Raw genomic sequence first — 20,212 nt, forward strand, 5'->3', positions numbered from 1 at the left:
CCTGTGCGCCTTCCTAATACTTCTTCTTTTTGAAACTCTTAAGCCAAAGGGCCTTTCCGTAGAAACTTATTGAAATTCTCTTTGTGGTTAGAGGATCTAGCAATGAAAGCTGTGTTGTCCCGGTTTCCTAAGTCTCTGGGAGAGAAGCTATTCTGCGGACAAAATGCCTGCAGCTGTCAGAGGAGTATGCTGGGGAAGAGGCCAACAATTTTACAGTTCAAGACCAGATGTGATCGAATGTGTCGACAAAGTGCAGGATCATGGGGTCAACTGCCGATTTTCCAGATCAATTTTGAAACTGTCTCTGCTGATTAGGGCAATGGAAATATCCATACATTTCTCAGGGAAGGGAATGATCAGGGAACAGAAGCTAACATAATTCATCCCAGCTTAGAAAAATTGTCCACGAGGTATTCTGCTTGATTCATCTTTTTTTTTTCTTTTTCTTCTGCATATTTGAAAACATTTTGGAGGGGAAGTGTGGGAATCATCTTCCCTGGAACACTGGCAGATCTTTCTTAATTCCATCAATGGAAGCTTGGTGCCACGTCAAGATGCTTCATTAAATATTATCCTAACGGGTGCCTTTATTGCCAGCATTCCATGGGCAGAATTTCAAACCCAATTCTCTGCAAACATGGTTAAAAGTAAGAAGTTATTCTTTATTCTTTCTCCTGACTGTTATCTGGGAAATTCTGAACTCATAGTAGTTACTGAGTAGGGTTGTCCTCCATGAAAGAATATATGGGGGGTAAGTTCCAGCTCTTTTCAGAGACTCATAGCAAAGAGCTGTGGTTCTGGATAATTTCCCATGTTCATTCTTTTAGAAATGAAGAATCCTGAAATTCAGCCTATAGTATAAAATTACTCAAATTCCAGTTTTCTTTCCAGAAAATTGACAGAAAGGATATATTTTGCATTGCTAAATAGGTAAAAAGCAGTTGTTTCCTCCAAATCTTGAATACACATTGATGTCTGTGCACCATCCAATAATCGTGTGTGGTTTTCATCCCTGCTATGTGCCCCTAGGGGAAATAATACCAAAAAAAAAAAAAAAAAACTAGATTCACTAGTCCCAGAAAGACTGGATGAGACCCGAACTGGCTCCCAGGTGGAAGAATAAAACACATTAAATGTGAATTCTGTCTATTTCCTTTATGAAGTAAAATTTCCAGGGGAAAAAGGAATGTTTTGTAACTAATGGCCATTCTGAAGTTCTTATATGAATACAAAGGTGCTCTTGCTTAATTATTTTATTTATCTTTAATCACTGCCAACTTCATTCAGATAAAAGATGCAAAATAACTGTTCATTTTTTTTAATTAACCTCTTCTTTAGCAAGTTTGTATCCAATTAACTAAGACTATTGTTATATCTAGTCTTTTATGAGCAAGTATGAATGTGTCATGGGTGTGAATTGCAGTTCTAATCTTACATTTGAATCCTTGTGTCTGTACTATTGGAATGAAGGGCCTGAGTTATTGAATGTGTAAGCTAGAGTGCAAGGTGAAGAGGATTCATGAATCACCTGGCATGAAGCCTCTACCCTCACCTGGAAAAAATGCTTCCTACTAGACACCTGACACACCACCCTTTCAAGTGGTACAAGCAATGTTTAGAAGAGCCAGAACATGGAAGCGACCTAAATGTCCATCAACAGGTGAACAGATAAAGATGTGGTACATATACACAATGAAATATTACTCAGCCATTAAAAATAACGAAATAATGCCATTTGCAACAACATGGATGAACCTAGTGATTATCATACTAAATGTAGTAAATCAGGCAGAGAAAGACAAATATGATATTGCTTATACGCAGAATCTTATACAAAGAACTCACTTTCAAAATAGAAACAGACTCACAGACTTAGGGAACAAACATGGTTATCAGGGGGCAGAGGGATAGATTGCAAGTTTGGGATTTGAAAAAGAATGCTGCTGCTGCTGCTAAGTCACTTCAGTTGTGTCCAACTCTGTGCGACACCGTAGATGGTAGCCCACTAGGCTCCTCTGTCCCTGGGATTCTCCAGGCAAGAATACTGGAGTGGGTTGCCATTTCCTTCTCCAATGCATGAAAGTGAAAAGTGAAAGTGAAATTGCTCAGTCGTGCCTGACTCTTAGCAACCCCATGGACTGCAGCCTACCAGGCTCCTCCATCCATGGGATTTTCCAGGCAAGAATACTGGAGTGGGTTGCCGTTGCCTTCTCCGTGAAAAAGAATAGACACATGTATAATTGAATCATTTTGCTCTACATCTGAAACTAACACAGTATTGTTAATCAACTATACTCCAATATAAAATAAAAATTAGAAAAGGGTTTGATACAAAGAACACACTATTGCACTGTTGGAAATGTGGAATTTACAGTGTACAATATGAAGCTGAGAATTCCACAGCATCTCTATTTCTTAATCTTCATCCAGACAGATACATATACAGCTAGGTATAGTATGAGGTGATAAATACAACAGCATGGGGAGAAATAAGGACTCACAGTGAGTATGTGGCCAGCACATTAGCCTCAGGATGTCAGAATTTCTTAACACAGGAGAAACGCATTTAAACTAGCTCTTAGATGATAAATAGTTTGCCTAGGAGGAAAACAAAGGGCAATGCAGTAGACTTTGAAGATGATCCACATAATCTTTGTTTTGTATAATTCCCTCCAATTAAGTATGGGTAGAAATTGTTACTAGAATAAGGTATTACTCTTATGATTGTATTACTCTATATGGCAAAAGGGATTTTGCAGGTGTAATCAAATTCCCTATCAGTGTATGGTGCAAAAGGAGATAAATCAGGGTTCAGTGCAGTGGCTCAGTTGTGTCCGACTCTTTGCCACCCCATGAATAGCAGTACACCAGGCCTCCCTGTTCATCACCAGCTCCTGGAGTTCACCGAAACTCATGTCCATCGAGTCAGTGATGCCATCCAGCCATCTCATCCTCTGTTGTCCCCTTCTCCTCCTGCCCCCAATCCCTCCCAGCATCAGGGTCTTTTCCAATGAGTCAACTCTTCGCATGAGGTGGCCAAAGTATTAGAGTTTCAGCCTCAGCATCAGTCCTTCCAATGAACACCCAGTACTGGTCTCCTTTAGGATGGACTAGTTGGATCTCCTTGCAGTCCAAGGAACTCGCAAGAGTCTTCTCCAGCACCGCAGTTAAAAAGCATCAATTCTTCGGCACTCAGCTTTCTTCACAGTCCAACTCTCACATCCATACATGACCACTGGAAAAACCATAGCCTTGACTAGATGGACCTTTGTTGGCAAAGTAATATCTCTGCTTTTTAATACGCTGTCTAGGTTGGTCATAATTTTCCTTCCAAAGAGAAAGTGTCTTTTAATTTCATGGCTGCAATCACCATCTGAAGTGATTTTGGAGCCCAGAAAAATAAAGTCTGACACTGTTTCCACTGTTCCCCCATCTATTTCCCATGAAGTGATGGGACCAGATGCCATGATCTTCGTTTTCTGAGTGTTGAGCTTTAAGCCAACTTTTTCACTCTCCACTTTCACTTTCATCAAGAGGCTTTTTAATCAGGGTGGGTCTGACCTAATCAGGTAAATTTTTTCTTTTAATTAAAGTATAGTTGTTGTATGATATTATGTAACTTATAGGTGTACAATATAGTGATTCACAATTTTGAAAAGTTATACTCCATTTATAGTTATTATAAAACAATGGCTATATTCCCTCTATTGTACAATATATGTGACTGTGACTGTGTTAGTTGCTCAGTCGTGTCTGACTCTTTGCCACCCCACAGACTGTAGCCCACCAGGCTTCTCTGTCTATGAAATTTAATTCTCCAGGCCAGAATACTGGAGTGGATTGCCATTCCCTTCTCCAGAGGAACTTCCCAACCCAGGGATCGAACCCTGATCTCCTGCCTCGCAGGCAGATTCTTTACCATTTGAGCTACAAGGAAGTCTATAGTATGTATTATTGTAGCTTATTTTGTATTTAATAGATTGTACCTCTTTCTCCCCTACTCCTGTCTTGCCCCTCTCTCCTTCCCTCCCCCACCAGTAACCACTAGTTTGTTCTTTGTATCTGTGAATCTGCTTCCTTTTTGGTATATTCAGTAGTTTGTTGTATTTTTTTTTTTTTAGATCCCACATATAAGTGATATACAGTATTGGTCTTTCTTTGTCTGAGAAGGGACTGGGTTCTTTCTGAAGTCAGAGAGTTTGGAAGTGTGTGAAGGGGGCCATCAGGCCAGGACATGACAGCAGCCTCTGGGATCAACAGGCAGCCCCTAGACAACAGCAGCAAGGCTAGGGGAACCAAGTCCTTCAGCTATTAGGAAATTAATTCTACCAACAGCCTGAAGAAGCTTGAAAGCAGATATTCCCCAAGTCCAGCCTTCAGTTGAGGATGCCCTTGATCTCAGCCCTTGTCGACACTGAGCAAAGAACCTCGCCATGCTGTGCCTGGACTTTTGGCCTTCCTGAATTAATCTTGGGGGTGTTGCTTTAACCACAAAGCCACCGAGTATTGTTTTAAGCCTTGACAACAAAAGAAAATGAAAACAGAAGGGAATCCTACAGAGACATAGTAGCACAGGTGACTTGGCGAAGAGAAAGCATGTGGGATATGGTGGGATGGCCAGTGAGACATCTCATGCTGGGGAATGACAGGAAGTGAGATGAGAAAGTCAAATCACAGCTGCTTTCTGAAGGGCCCACACTCAGGAATGTGAAGCAGGGTGGAGCACAGGTGGCTTGTTAGTTTCATGTCTAGAAAAATACACAATAGAAGCATGAAATTAATGGAAAGGAGGTGGTCCCCAAACAGATTGATAAGAGAGCTATTGTAATCATTTACAGCCATGAAATTAAAAGACGCTTGCTCCTTGGAAGGAAAGTTATGACAAACCTAGACAGCATATTAAAAAGCAGAGATGTCACTTTGCCAGCAAAGGTCCATTTAGTTAAAGTTATGATTTTTCCAGTAGTCATGTATGGATGTGAGAATTGGACCATAAAGAAGGCTGAGCACTGAAGAACTGATGCTTTCTTAACTGTGGTGCTGGAAGAGAGGGACTCTTGAGAGTCCCTTGGATAACTGGGAGACCAAACCAGGAAATCAACCCTATATTCCTTGAAAGGATTGATGCTGAAGCTGAAGCTCCAATATTTGACCACCTGCTGCAAAGATTCCAGTTGAGCTCTTTCAAATCCTGAAAGACGATGCTGTGAAAGTGCTGCACTCAATATGCTAGCAAATATGGAAAACTCAGCAGTGGCCACAGGACTGGAAAAAGTCAGTTTTCATTCCAATCCCAAAGAAAGGCAATGCCAAAGAATGCTCAAACTACCACACAATTGCACTCATCTCACACACTAGTAAAGTAATGCTCAAAGTTCTCCAAGCCAGCCTTCAGCAATATGTGAACCATGAACTTCCTGATGTTCAAGCTGGTTTTAGAAAAGGCAGAGGAACCAGAGATCAAATTGACAACATCCTCTGGATCATCAAAAAAGCAAAAGAGTTCCAGAAAAACATTTATTTCTGCTTTATTGACTATGCCAAAGCCTTTGACTGTGTGGATCACAAGAAACTGTGGAAAATTCTGAAAGAGATAGGAATACCAGACCACCTGACCTGCCTCTTGAGAAACCTATATGCAGGTCAGGAAGCAACAGTTAGAACTGGACATGGAACAACAGACTGGTTTCAAATAGGAAAAGGAGTACGTCAAGGCTGTATATTGTCACCCTGCCTATTTAACTTCTATGCAGAGTACATCATGAGAAATGTTGGGCTGGAAGAAGCACAAGCTGGAATCAAGATTGCCAGGAGAAATATCAATAACCTCAGATATGCAGATGACACCACCCTTATGGCAGAAAGTGAAAAGGAACTAAAAAGCCTCTTGATGAAAGTGAAAGAGGAGAGTGAAAAAGTTGGGTTAAAACTCAACATTCAGAAAATGAAGATCATGGTATCCAGTCCCAACACTTCATGGCAGATAGATGGGGAAACAGTGGAAACAGTGTCAGACTTTATTTTGGGGGGCTCCAAAATCACTGCAGATGGTGATTGCAGCCATGAAATTAAAAGACGCTTACTCTTTGGAAGGAAAGTTATGACCAACCTAGACAGCATATTGAAAAGCAGAGACATTACTTTGCCAACAAAGGTCCATCTAGTCAAGGCTATGTTTTTTCCAGTGGTCATGTGTGGATGTGAGAGTTGGACTATAAAGAAAGCTGAGCGCTGAAGAATTGATGCTTTTTAACTGCGGTGCTGGAGAAGACTCTTGAGAATCCTTTGGACTGCAAGGAGATCCAACCGGTTCATCCTAAAGGAAATCAGTCCTGGGTGTTCATTGGAGGGACTGATGTTGAAGCTGAAACTCCAATACTTTGGCCACCTAATGCGGAGATCTGACTCATTGGAAAAGACCCTGATTCTGGGAAAGATTGAGGGCAGGAGGAGAAGGGGACAACAGAGGATGAGATGGTTGGATGGCATCACCAACACAATGGACATGGGTTTGGGTGGACTCCGAAAGTTGGTGATGGACAGGGAGGCCTGGCGTGCTGCGGTTCATGGGGTTGCAAGGAGTCAGACTTGACTGAGTGACTCAACTGAAATGAACTGAACTGAACTGATGCAAAGAACTGGCTCATTAAAAAGACCCTGATGCTGGGAAATATTGAGGGCAGGAGGAAAAGGGCATGACAGAGCATGAGATAATTAGATAACATTACCAGTGGACATGAGTTTAAGCAAATGCTGGAAGATAATGAAGAACAGGGAAGCCTGGCATGCTGCAGTCCATGGGATTGCAAAGAGTTTGACTTGATTAAGCAACTAAACAACAACAAAATATTCATCAAGGCAAGAAGTGCTATATAAACCAAAAAAGAGGGGGTGACCTCCAGAGACATTTTAGTGACCAACCTGACTTTTGGCCTGTTGGACTGCACCCCACAGGCCTAAGAGGCCTATACTTGCCAAGGTTAAAGAGCCAAGAAAGAGCCAGGAGTCAGACAGAGACATCAACAGTTTAATGCAGTGGCCCCCATCATTTTTAGCATTAGAAACTGGTTTCGAGGAAGACAGTATTTTCCCTGGACCTGGGCAGGACTGGGGAATGGTTTTGAAATGATTCAAATACATTATGTTGATTATGCACTTTATTTCTCTTATTATTATGTCGTCTCCATCTCAGATCATCAGGGATTAGATCCTAGAGGTTGGGGACCCCTGGTTTAGTGGATGAGGGAGCTTACACATCTGAAGCAGGGTCCTGGAGCAACACCCCACCATCCGTAGGCAGCAGACAGTGGGCAAGATGTGGGGCAATCTTAGCCCTTGGGGGCAGAGAGAGGTTACCAGTTACAGGAGAAATTGACTCAGGTTGGCTTATCAGTTACCAGGGAAACCAGCAGAGGGGCAATCCCTTCCCTGCCTCTTTGATAAGAATAGTCCCTAGGTGGGGTGGGGACTAGTATATGGGAAGATCTATCATGTAAGTGGAGTGCAGATGAAGCAGGCACTGGTTCCACAGAGAATGTACAGAGAACAAGAAAACAGCCATTTTGAGTGGCCTAACCATACAAAGCCCATTTGTTTTCACATTTATTATAAATTCCTCTGGGAAAACAAAACAAAACAATAGAACTGTGGTCCTTTCAGCTGGATGAAACCTCAAGGAACCATCTGATGATAAAAGAAGCCTCACCATCAACTGAGAAAATATCAAGTTACTCAAATGAAAATAAGTGGGTGTAAGCAAAAGTGCATGAGTTCTAACCTTTGTGTGTGTGAATGTAAGTTCTGTGTTCAGAGCATAGTCATTTGGTTGATTCAAGGCACTATTTTAAGGTATATAGACAAAGTATATGCATCAAGTTGAGATACATCATTCATCTTGTCTAACCTCCTGCCTTCAGACAGGCAAAATACTATTATTCTCATGAAGTCACTGAGGTTCATAGGGCCAACTAACCTGTCACCAGGTAATCAGCAAGCGGGAGAGGGTGACTCGAGTTCCATTCTTCAGACCCCTGTTTTTTCCATTATTCTTTTGACAGCAGGCCAGGGAGATGATGGCTTGGGGAAGCTGAGAGACATGTTAGCCACAAGAACAGGGTCACAGGAGAAGTTATGTGGGTGGGAATTTCCCAGATGAGTCTGGGAATGGTGTTGACAACAATAAGCATTTCATTCTGAAATCTTTCTTGTATTGAACTCAGGTGTTTAGAGTCCACTGTCTGATTTTACAAAATAGGAAAACAGCTCACTTATTAATATGGGATGGTTTACTAGCTTTTCGTTCAATTCCAAAGTGTTATTAATAAAAACTGACTCAGATTCAAGCTCGAAGAACTGTGTTTCATTTTTTTCATTAATCCGAATTTGAGATATAACTGTGTCTAAGGCTTTAGGCTTCCCTTGTGGCTCAGATGGTAAAGAATCTGCCTATAATGCAGGAGATCCAAGTTCAATCACTGGGTGGGGAAGGTCCCCTGGAGAAGGGAATGGCTATCCACTCCAGTATTCTTGCCTGGAGAAGTCCATGGAAAGGATCCTGGAGGGCTACAGTCCATGGGGTTACAAAGAGTCAGACTTTGTAACTGACTAACACTTTCACTTTCAGGGCCTTAGGAGGACTACCATGCCTATTATCATCCTTAGACATCTAGAGGTTGCATATTAATATAGTGATAACTATTATGGTTATGACTTCCCCAAGCATTTTTCTTTCTGGGAGCTAAAAACAGAGAGAAAGAAAACAAAAATGAGCTTCATCATTTTAGATCCTAACCTAGATGAAACATTTGCTTTCGCCTTCAGAAAGGCTGTGGTTGGAACAGAGTCGGGTAGCCCACCTTCTGGGGCTCCTTACAGGCTCGCGTTAAAATCACCCGAGAAGGTAGTACAGAGCAGAGACGCTCTTCATGTGGAAGGAAGCGATAATGATCATTAACAGGCTTAAACTAGAGTGAAAATATGTCCATTTCTGAAAATAATCTGTCTTTGGCTTCTATTTCTACTCAAAGCTTTTGAAGATCCTGGAGCAACAGCACAGGAGCAGTGCTTCTGTTCCCTGATGAATTGAGCATTTGTTGCCCTGGAGGAAGAATCTGTCCCGGGGGCGGCGATAGCAGCTGAATGAATACCAGAAAGGATGAAGGATTGCACACTGGGCCCCGGCCGCAGTTGGATGTGATTTCAACCAAGTGGGGTGTTATTTTTCCTTTATGTGGAACTGCCTTTCGATGGCTCTGTCAGGATGCGATTTAGAGCATGCCTCACACAGGCCTGCACTGTCCGTGTTCTGCCCAGGGTACCACACTCCGGTCCTTCCTCTCCAGCCCTGTGCCGTTTTCCCCAGGCCCTAAGAGCCAGCCCGTGTTGCTTGGGGTTTTCCCAGGTGATGCTAAGGAATGTCTCACTGAAACTCTAGAAACTGTAGAAAGGCTTCTCTTTGGTGGCTCCTGTTATTCCTGAGGATGACTACAGGATTTATAAAAGGAATCAACATTTTGGACCGGATTCCAACATGAGGCAACACAGTCAGCTCTAATCCAGCCTAACCCTAACAGAAGGTTACATCATCATTAACTTGGGAATTCGCTGTTTACACGTTTAGGCTTAATCATATCTTAACCCCACTGAACTGGCCACACACAGGAAAAGCTCCCCGGCACTTCTCCGCAAGCGCAGTGTGCAGGAAGAGTTCTGCCCGCGCCGGCTTTGCCTTTGAGCCCACGTGCCTTTACAGCCATTACCACATCTTTCCCTGGGTCCGACCTTAGCGCTGGGGTAGGTTCTGCCAAAATCCCACAGAGCCAGAGTCCCACAGGCTTCGTGCTGACATCCTGTAAAGTCATTGCCCTGGCGTAGCTTCAGAAAGGACCACACCCAGGAAGGAGGCAGTCCGGAGTTCTCACTCTTTGCCCATTGTTCCTTCCCATCAAAAGGAGAGACAAAACAGGAGAAACCCTTAAGGAGAAGGGAAACAACAGCCTGAAGGGGCCATGCTCTGTTTATCCTTTACTGTCCTATGTTGCATCAGCCCTTGGAAGCCTTATTCCCTTCTCACTCACCCCCACCCTCTGCTGTTAGACAGTTTTATGATTTCCTGTGTCATTGAACTTTACTATCTTGTGCTTGCCTGACTTTCTCCTCCACTGGACTTTAAGCTTCTTGAAGGCAGTGATTATATGACTTTATCCATCCAAAAAATATTTATGGACCTCCTACTCTACATATAAGATAATTTTTTCAGACACTGGAGACTCAGGAAGTGAACAGGACAAAGACCCCTGCTCTGGTGGAACTTAATTCTGGTGAGGGAGACAAACTTGTCAACATTTTCCTAAATAGTTTTATGTTCTCAGATTCGAACACTGTACTTGTCATATAGTCAGCATGTAAAAAATACCTAAATATGTTTTGAATAAGTGAAAGAACCTGTAACTTCATGGTTTATGAAGAGTGAGCTGCCTTTTATTTTTTTATTTTATAATTTTTACTTTTGTACTGATTTTAAAGGTTATACTCCATTTAGTTATTTAAAAAATATTGGCTATAATTACACCTTTGTAGCATCCTTGTAGCTTATCTTTCATCATATATATATATATACATACATACATACACATATCCATATATATATATACATGTACCACATCTTCGTTATCCCTTCATCTGTGAATGGACATTTAGGTTGCTTCCATGTCTTGCCAATTGTAAATAATGCAGCTATGAACATGGGGTGCTGTTATCTTTTCAAATTAGAGGTTTGGATATACCCCCAGAAGTGGAATAATTGGGTCATATGGTAGCTCTGGGCTTCCCCGGTGGTGCTAGCAGTAAAGAACTTTCCTGCCAATGCAGGAGACATAAGAGACATGGGTCTTGCCTAGACAGAGGAGCCTGGTGGGCTACAGTCTATAGGGTCTTAAAGACTTGGACAGAACTGAAGCAACTTGATACGCGTGCATGGTGTTGTATTTTTTGAGAAACCTCCGTACTGTTATCCAGAGTGAGCTTTTTAAATGTCACGTAACTGCTTCCATTTCTTTTTTTCCCTAAAATACTATTTAGAATATTATGGACCTTACCCCTACCTGCTGCCTATCTAGGGACCCACTGTGGCTTCAACTCAGCACCTGACTCATAGGCATATCAGGGAAGACAGCACAACCCCCATGACCAGGCTAGCGACAATGGCTTGAGTGTTGCCATGGAAGTCATGGGAATGACAGGGGTCACGGTGAAGGTCCCAGCAGGCACTGTTTCCTGTCGCTAGGTTTCTAACGTTTTAGACCTGGCATTCCAAATGGAATGTTCCCAACATACTGTATCCCAGTCTATGCAATGGAATTTGAGCTTCTGCTTTAACCACAGACTTTCTTTTTCACTGGAATGACTCTTCTTGTAAGCTTTCTGAATCCCTGTACCATCACTTCTTGTCATAATGGGTATCTATGCCTGCCAGCATCCTCTCCTTTTAGACTCTGCCCCTTGCTTTCACAGATGTGGCCCAGAACCATATGACTCTTTTGTCTCAGGTTTGGTTGTGGTGGGGTGCAGGCATTGACTTAAGAAAGAACACTAGGAGTCTTTTTAGGGAATTTTATGGTTTCTGGAAGAGTGAGAATTTTTTTTCCCCCCTCTGGATCATGATGTGTAGGGAGATATAAACATTGAACAAGCAGAATTTATAATGCAAGCAAATGAAATTTTTGTTGTTTTCTACTATCCATTTAACATTTTATTTGACCAAGATAAAAATTCTTCTAGGCCATTTCTTTTTATTCATAGTTAGATACTAGAGTCCATTTAAGTCACAAATACAATTTAAGTCACAAACACTTTAGAAATTGCAACCTGGTATCCAAGATTTTAATGAAGATTTTTAACTGATTTAAGTCAGATTCTCCCATCCCCTGACTTAGAGCTGCCTCAGGCTGGAAGGCAGCTGGGGTGAATAAGAATGACATGGTTGACTCTATTTCTCTACCACATACGTATCTCCCTTTTAAAAATTTTTACTGGAGTATAGTTGCTTTTACAAGGTTGGTCTAGTTTCTGCTGTACAGCAAAGTGAATCAGCTATATATATATATATATATCCCCTCTTGTTCAGATTTCCTTCCCATTTAGGTCACTACAGTGCATTGAGTAATCTGTGCTATACTGTATGTTATTAATTATCTATTTTATACACAGTATCAATAGTGTATATATGTCAGTCCCAATCTCCTAGTTCATCCCATCTGTCCACCTCTTAAATTTCTGATCCTTTTGAAATCAGAGTTATGGGAGAAGGAGGGATGTTAAAGAGTGAGAAACACTCTTACTTAAAATGATCCTCTCCTAAGCTGGCTTCATGCTGTCTGGGTGGCAAGTGTGTAACACCATCCCTACCTCTTGTAGGGGTTCTCTGGAAATGCCCATTACTGGAGACCTAGTTCCTACAACTCCTCCAGCCCATTAGAATAGATTTCCTGTGAGTCCTTCTGCAGTGCCCCCAAAACACACCATTCATTTCCAGTTTCATGTTACTAAGATTCCCTCTATGCCTTTTGGTGGCCTTATTGGGCACTACTCCAGCTGAGCCCACATTGACTTGCCTCTCAACTGGTCAACCTCTAGTCTATCAGAAACACTCAAGCATCTCTTGTCTCAACAAGCTCTGGGTTGTTTGGCTGACCCCAGGACAGCTCCTCTAGCCTGTTGTCATGGTCAGCTATGACTCAGACATCCATTATTTGTGTGTCCTCATTTAGAGTGGTCTACGGACAGACCACTTCAGTAAGCTTGACATGTAAAAGTTGGCCCACATGAGGAGGTCACAGCATGAAAAAGGTTATGGAGCACAGCTGTTTCCAGAGAAATTAAAAAAGAATCCTTCCCCTCTCACTTTCAGAATCTTCCCCCACTGTGTGCTGCTATCACTTAAAAAATCTTCATTCTATCAGGAGAACCCAGGAGCACCAGACCCAGCCCTCTATCCTTTACCTGGTAGATTCTGCACAGGATGACCTGACTCTGGAATTGCACCTTTATTTTGCCTTAGCCACTTGCTGGAAACATCAACTTAAATATTTTCCAGATAATACATGGCCTAGAGATATTGAGGTCCTTCTGAAGAGAGCCTATCTAGAAAGACAGAGACCAATTGGCTCAGAAATAGAGGTGAAGACTTGATGACACATTTTGGAGACTTGGATGGAGCCGTGACCTCTTATATAACCATCCTTTTTTAGATGGCGCTGGTTTGCATTTGGCCTCTATTTATTTGACACTGCAACGCTTCCCTGCTAAGACCCTTACCCCCTTTCCTATAACCTATGAGCCAAGAAAACTTGATCATCCATTACCTGGAAGTGATCATGCCCTCCTCTTCCCTCTACTTAGCTTCAGTGTTTCCTTCTCCGAGAATATGTCCCATTTTACGCGCCCTACCCTCAATCCTTCATGTACCAGAAAAAAGAAATCCCCATTCATGTGCTTGCACGTGAGTGGGCTCACACATGTACACACAGTGAAATAACTGGTGGGTGGATGCAATACAGAAACAGGGAGCATTTATCTGAGATACATCGGATTCTCTGGTGCAGAGAGCTTAGCAGGTTGTTTTAGTGATGGAAGTGGAAGCCACTTAGTCTTTTCTGGGAGGAATTGATTCCTCCAGCTCCGTTTGTTTGTTTGTTTTTAATCTCAAGGTTACTTTAGCTATTCAGAGGCTTTTGCATTTCCATATAAACTTTTTTGTCCTAGTTCTGTGAAAAATGCCATTGGTTTTTGATAGGGATTGCACTGAATCTATAGTGTAGTTATTTTGACAATAGTGATTCTTCCAATCCAAGAACACAGTTTATCTTTCCAACTGTTTACATCATTCAATGTTTTTCCTTAAAAATGTGGCAGAAATCTAAATGTTGGCTGCTGAGAAGTAGAGAAGGAAAGATGGGTGTAAGGGGAAAAGTAGGAGGGTGTAGCAGAGACTGCTCATTTTCCACCTAGTGGTTCTCACCTCCTTTCATAGTAAAAGCGATGGGGCTGGGTGCGTGCTTACCTGGGTAGTTAGTAACTGTACTAGCTCCCGGCAACTAGTTTGGCCTGAAGGCTGAACTCTCACCCGTGGCACTGATGGAAGTAGCCGGTGCCAGTCCTGGTTGAGAGCCATAGGAAGTGGACCTTCTCTCCTATTCACTTCCCCTTTCCTGTGGCTGTAACTATGAGCATGTGGCAGCCTTAGCCACGTGAATACAGGCCTGGAGGACAAGGAAGAAACATCTCGTTCCCTACCAGATACATGAATGATCATGTGGAGCAGGACCAAAGGCAATTCTGGAAATCTAACTTCACACTGCTATGTAAAAGAGTTCTTGGTTCTTCACATCATAATATCAGGGGATCTCTTTCTATATTAGCTTTGCCTTACTCTAGCTGTGGCCCCAGATTAATGATAAGGGGCACCTCACATAGAATGGCTAGTTAGGTATCTCCTATCTCATGGGACCACAGAAATTGGGTGAGGAATATCTGATACAGAATTTAAAATGCTGCCAGCTGTGTCCCAGGCTGTGCTTCTTCTTGGTTATCTTAAAATCTAGACATGGAGCTGCCTTATATCAGTGATATTTTGAGAAGTTAAGGGTAGTAGTGATGTAGGGAAGAAAGAGAAAAATATCTGGAGAATCAAATGAGACGCAGAGAAGAGATTGAGAATTCAGTGAAGCAAGAAATTGTAGGAAAGTGATCATGAGAAAGCAAACCCCAAAAGACCTGGGATACAGACTGAGGAGGGTGCAACTCTCCACAGTATAGGCGGGAGGAATTTAAGCTAATTTCCTTCAGTAACTGAAAAATAAGCCCAGCAAGTGAGAAGATGAGATCAGATGGTCATCACGTGCTTAGGCTATGTCCTTTTCTATCGTTCAGATCATCTGCCTCAAGCCCCCATTCAAATATCATTTCCTCCATAAACTCACATCTGCCCTTGGGTCAGCATGAAAGGGAATCCTTTGGGGGTTTATCCTACAAAATTCCATGGACAGGAGCCCTGGTCTTCTGTGGGACCTTGTGGGCAACCCAATGCAGCAAATATGACATTCAGTCTTGCATTGTAATAAATTAAGGATACAATTTTATGAAAAGAACCTTTCACTAAGGACAGGTTGGTTTATAAAGTGCCATCATAACCCATCATCAGAGGCCTCAAAGTGAGCCTCGATTCATTTTATTATTTCCTGTTAAGGGAAACCTGAACTCTTCCTGTGCCAAGAGGACATGACAAGTCCCTCCCATCTGAGGGTGTTCCTGGCCTCTATTAAGGTCTGAAAGATGACCCGAAATTCCTGGAGCCCCTCCCATTGATGTCAAATTATAAATAAAATGTTGCTCTTTTTTTTTTTTTTTTTTTTTCAGGAAAAAACTGCCTATTTCACCTTCCTTGGCAGTGGAATAAGTGGATCAAAAACAGCGACTGCTGATGAAAACTCAACTTCCAAATACATTCCACAGCTTATTTGCAGAGGGAAATGTTCTTTACCTTTTGAACTTTCAGATAGCTGGTGAAAGCAAATGGGTAGGCTTTTTTTTTTTCTTTCTTTCTTTTTAATTAAACAGGAAAAAAATATCACACCCTGGCTTGGCCGGTCACCAAAGGCAGAGGTTTCGGGCTGTTCCCGAAGAATCACTGCAAGGATGTGTGACTGGACCATGGGAACAGGACCAGGCCTGGTGATTGTCATAGAGACACTCTTGGTATCTTCTTAGAAGCCACAGCAGCGGGGGTTTCTGGAAGGGGGTGGTGACGAGAAATGTAACGGTTCATTTCTCTGTGTACCATAACCTTGCACCTTCTTGCCTATAAATCAGAAGCATTTGAAAATTCACCACATCCTTTTTCTGTCCAGGCCTGTGAAACTGCTTCCTTTAATCCAGCAGATAGATGCCTGTGGTTTCAGAGCCCGGGATGTTCCATTTTGAGTGCCACATGCGTGTGGTTAGCTAATGACCGGGTGTCTACTGAGGTTTGCGACCAGGGATTGTTGCAAAGCTCTACCTGACTCCTTTCTTCTCCTGGAGAAGGTGGGAACATTCTTACCATATTAGTCACGCTGGGGTCTTTTTTTTTTTTTTTTTAATACACAGGAAATGTTTCTCTCCAAGAGCACATAATTTGGCCAACGGCAGCTTCCTAGGTTCAGAACAACTTTACCACCTATCAGGAGTTTTCCAAGATAAAGTTTGTAGTAGCACATTTTTCGTGGTAGAAATGTCACCAAGTTGCATAAACTCAAGGCCTGCTTTGGCCTTCAGTCATTCTGCAAATATTTATTGAGCGGAGTTCATTGGGGTCAATAGGATGAACTGGAGGGTTGTTATTCCTCATGCCTACAATTTACCCACGACCCACACAAAGTCACACAGACACTGTTTTATTCTCAAAAGAGGTATTTGAATATTGAACATGGACAGCAGCAGTACCTTCTTATATTAAAGAGTGGAGGATTATGTGTACACTGTGTGTGTTAAGTCACTTCAGTCATGTCCGGCTCTCTGCCACCCTATGGACTGCAGCCTGCCAGGCTGCTCTGTTCATGGGATTCTCCAAGCAAGAATCTGGAGTGAGATGCTGTGCCCTCCTCCAGAGGATCTTCCTGACCTAGGGATTAAACCTGTGGCTCTTACATCTCCTGCATTGGCAGGCAAGTTCTTTACCGCTAGCGCCACCTGGAAGCCCTTGTATATATACACCACCCTGTGTAAAACTAGATAGCTAATGGGAAGGTGCTGTGTGCCACTGGGAGCTCAGCTCTGTGCTCTATGATGGCCTAGAGGGGTGAGACCTAGGGGTGGGGGTGGGGGTGTGATGGAGGCTCAAGAGGGAGAGGATATAGGTATATTTATAACAGATTCACACTGTTGTACAGCAGAAACTAACAAAACATTGTAAAGCAATTATCCTCCAATTAAAAAAAAATAGAATTGATGATTGGGATGGTGGCCGGGCATTGGACACAAGATCTAGGTGGCTTCTGTTTGGGGCTGAACCCGGTTGGCACTGAAATGTTTAGCTGCAGAAGCCAAGCTCCCAGTGCTAGTGAGTTCCCAAACAAGAGCAGTCCTCCTAATTAATATTTTGTCATGTGGAACCTGATTCTATCCTATCAGACAGGAAATCCAACTCTCAGGCTGTCTGCATAATTCACAAGAGCCCGTTGAAAAAGCCGAGGGTAGAGGAAGGAGTTGTCACAGTCTATACAAAGCCAGGCAGCTTGTAACTGGATAAAAATTGATCAGTCATCTGTGATGATCACTCATGTGGCAACCTGGTTACGCTCTGGTACTCTGGTACCCAGTTCCTCAATCAAAATACTCATCTCAGTGTTACCCTGAAGGTGTGTGATACATGTGATTACCACCTACAAACAGTTGACTTTGCATCAGGGAGATTCCTGGGTAATCTAGGTGGATCTCATCCAATCCATTACAAGGTCTTAAGAATAGAACGGAGGTTTCCTTCAGGAAGAAGAAATTCCACCTGTGAAATGAAGCATCAGTTCCTGCCTAGAGTTTCCACCCTGCCCATCCTGACAGCCTGCCTGCCCTCCCTGGGATTTGGGGCTTGTCTAGACAGCTCTACAATCACAAAAGCACTCTCTCTCTCTCTCTTTTCCCCCTCTCTTTCTCCAGGAGAATCCCATGGACAGAGGAGCCTGACAGGCTATAGTCTATAAGGTCATACAGAGTCAGACACGACTGAAGCGACCAAGCACATGTATGTGTGTGTGTGTGTATACTGTGAGTGCACACAAAAGGAGAAGGGGGTAGCAGAGGATGAGATGGTTGGATAGCATCACTGACTCCGTGGACATGAATCTGCGCAAACTCCAGAAGATAGTGGAGGACAGAGGAGCCTGGCATGTTGTAGTCCGTGGGGTCACAAAGAGCTGGACACTACTTAGCAACTGAACAGCGATAACAACAGGGCTCTACGAGATCTGATCCCTGATTCCTTAGACCATGTCCTCTGTTCTCACCATCTGGCTGTCTTGCTCTAGTCACATAGAGCTTTTCTGTTCCTTATAGATGCCAGGCACACTCTGTATTCAGGGTAAAGGCTCCATTCTGTGGCACTTGACTTGCCTTTCTTCACAGCAGTCATTAACTATTGGAATGTGCCGTATATACTGCAATGTTCAAAATCTATCTCCTTCAGAGTGTAAAGCTTCAAGAGAGCGGGTGCTTTTTCTGTTTTGTTCACTATATGTGTATCCCCAGGACAGACACAAATTAGGCGATTCGTTAATATCTATTGAAAGACTCAATGAGCTTAATCCAGTGGTGAAATCAGTCAAATATGTGAATTGATGTTATACAGATAAAATGGGCTTCCCTGGTGGCTCAGCTGGTAAAGAATCCACCTGCAATGCAGTAGACTGCCTGCAATGCAGGAGACATGGGTTTGATCCCTGCGTTAGGAAGGTCCCTTAGAGAAGGAAATGGCAACCTGCTCCAGTATTCTTGCCTGGGAAATCTCATGGACAGAGGAGACTGGTGGACTATAGTCCATTGGATTGCAAAGAGTCAGGCATGACTTAGTGACTAAACCACCACCACATAAAACAATTTACTTACTGAACTTTAATTTTCTGCCAGGTATTTCCCCACTGTATAGAAACTGTTTCAAAGGGCATTGACTTGTGACCAGACTCTTCTCAGTCTTCTTCTTCCTGAATATTTCAGCAATGGACATATGGGTCACCTCTTCTGTGTTGCGACCTTCTCTTCTCTGAAGTCTCATTATTCTTTTTCGTCTCTGGAATATTATGTGGGAATAAATAGGAAAAAGGAAACCAAACCTGCTTTTATTCTCTTATCCACACTTTTCACCTGTGTGTTCCACCTTTATCTGTATATCTACAGCCTCTCTGACTGGAATAGAAGGTCTGTAGGAGTGAGGTCTTAATCTCTGGTCACCGTGAATCCCTCACAACCTAAAACAACATCTAACACGAGTAGGTGTTCAGTAAGTATTTTTGAATATTCATTAATAATTAATTATTTAATGAAATAGCTTGATTAAAGTGATACTAGTTTCTGGTTTATCCTGCTTGTTTAAAAAGGAGCCAATATTCTCCTTCTATTAAGTCTGAGTGAGTAGTTTTCTTCAGTCACAACTCATCTGATGCCACAGAGGCACTCCTTGGGCATTTCAGTGGTGGGACTGTGGGACAGGACCGTCTGGCTTGCACACCTGCAGGCATAGATGTACTGAACTGCACATTTTCAACCCTTGACTAAAGTGACCAAAGAGCCCTAGAGAAATTGTTAATTGTTTTTTAGAAATCAGTCAATGAAAGAACTTTAAGCCAAGTTCTGGAGATGGACGGTGGTGAGGATTACATAATCATGTGAAAGTATTAAATGCTATTGAACTGTACAGTTTAAAATGGTTAAAGTGGTCAATTTTATGTTATGTATATTTAACCACAATTAACAAGTAAACAAATTAAAAGTTCGGGATTAACAGATACACACTGTTATACATAAAATAGATAATCAACAAGGACCTACTGTATAGCACAGATAACTGTACTCAATATCTAGAGAATCTGAAAAAAGAATTTATATATTGGATTGGCCAAAAAGTTCATTCAGATTTTTCCATTAGATGTTAATAGAAATATAACTAAATCAGTATATGCACACTTCGCTGTACACCTGAAACTAACACAACATTGTGAATCAGCTATGTGTGTGTGTTAGGCGCTCAGTCATGTCTGACTCTTTGTGCTCCTATGGACTGTAGCCCGCAAGGCTCCTCTGTTCATGGAATTCTCCAGGCAAGAATACTGGAGTGGGTTGCCATTCCCTTCTCCAGAAGATCTTTCTGACCCAGGGATCAAACCTGGGCCTTCCACATTGCAGGCAGATTCCCTACCGTCTGAGCCACCAGGGAAGCCCATAAATCAACTATACATCGTTAAAAAGTAAATAAAAAGAGATGAGGCCTACTCATATGATTACCAGCTGGAAGGTCAGTCAGTAGGACTCCTGAATCAAGGTGAACGAGAAGTGAATTTTCCTTTGCGTCCCTTGCCCTGCTGGGACACCTCATGGTGTTCTCCATCTTGACCCCAACCTGAAATACAGACACACTGTTAACGAATAATTTGTGTTTTCCAAAACAACTTGCAAAGTTTCAACAGTTAGA

General features: G+C 42.4%; 1 pseudogene; it reads right to left on the bottom strand.

Annotated features, from left to right (window-relative positions):
- Window positions 1-14,170, bottom strand: part of LOC138991149 (small ribosomal subunit protein eS4-like) — a 171,522-nt pseudogene extending 157,352 nt beyond the window's left edge.
- Window positions 14,171-20,212: the final 6,042 nt, after the last annotated feature.

Source organism: Bos mutus, chromosome 16 (genome assembly GCF_027580195.1).
Source record: "Bos mutus isolate GX-2022 chromosome 16, NWIPB_WYAK_1.1, whole genome shotgun sequence".
NCBI lineage: Eukaryota > Metazoa > Chordata > Mammalia > Artiodactyla > Bovidae > Bos > Bos mutus.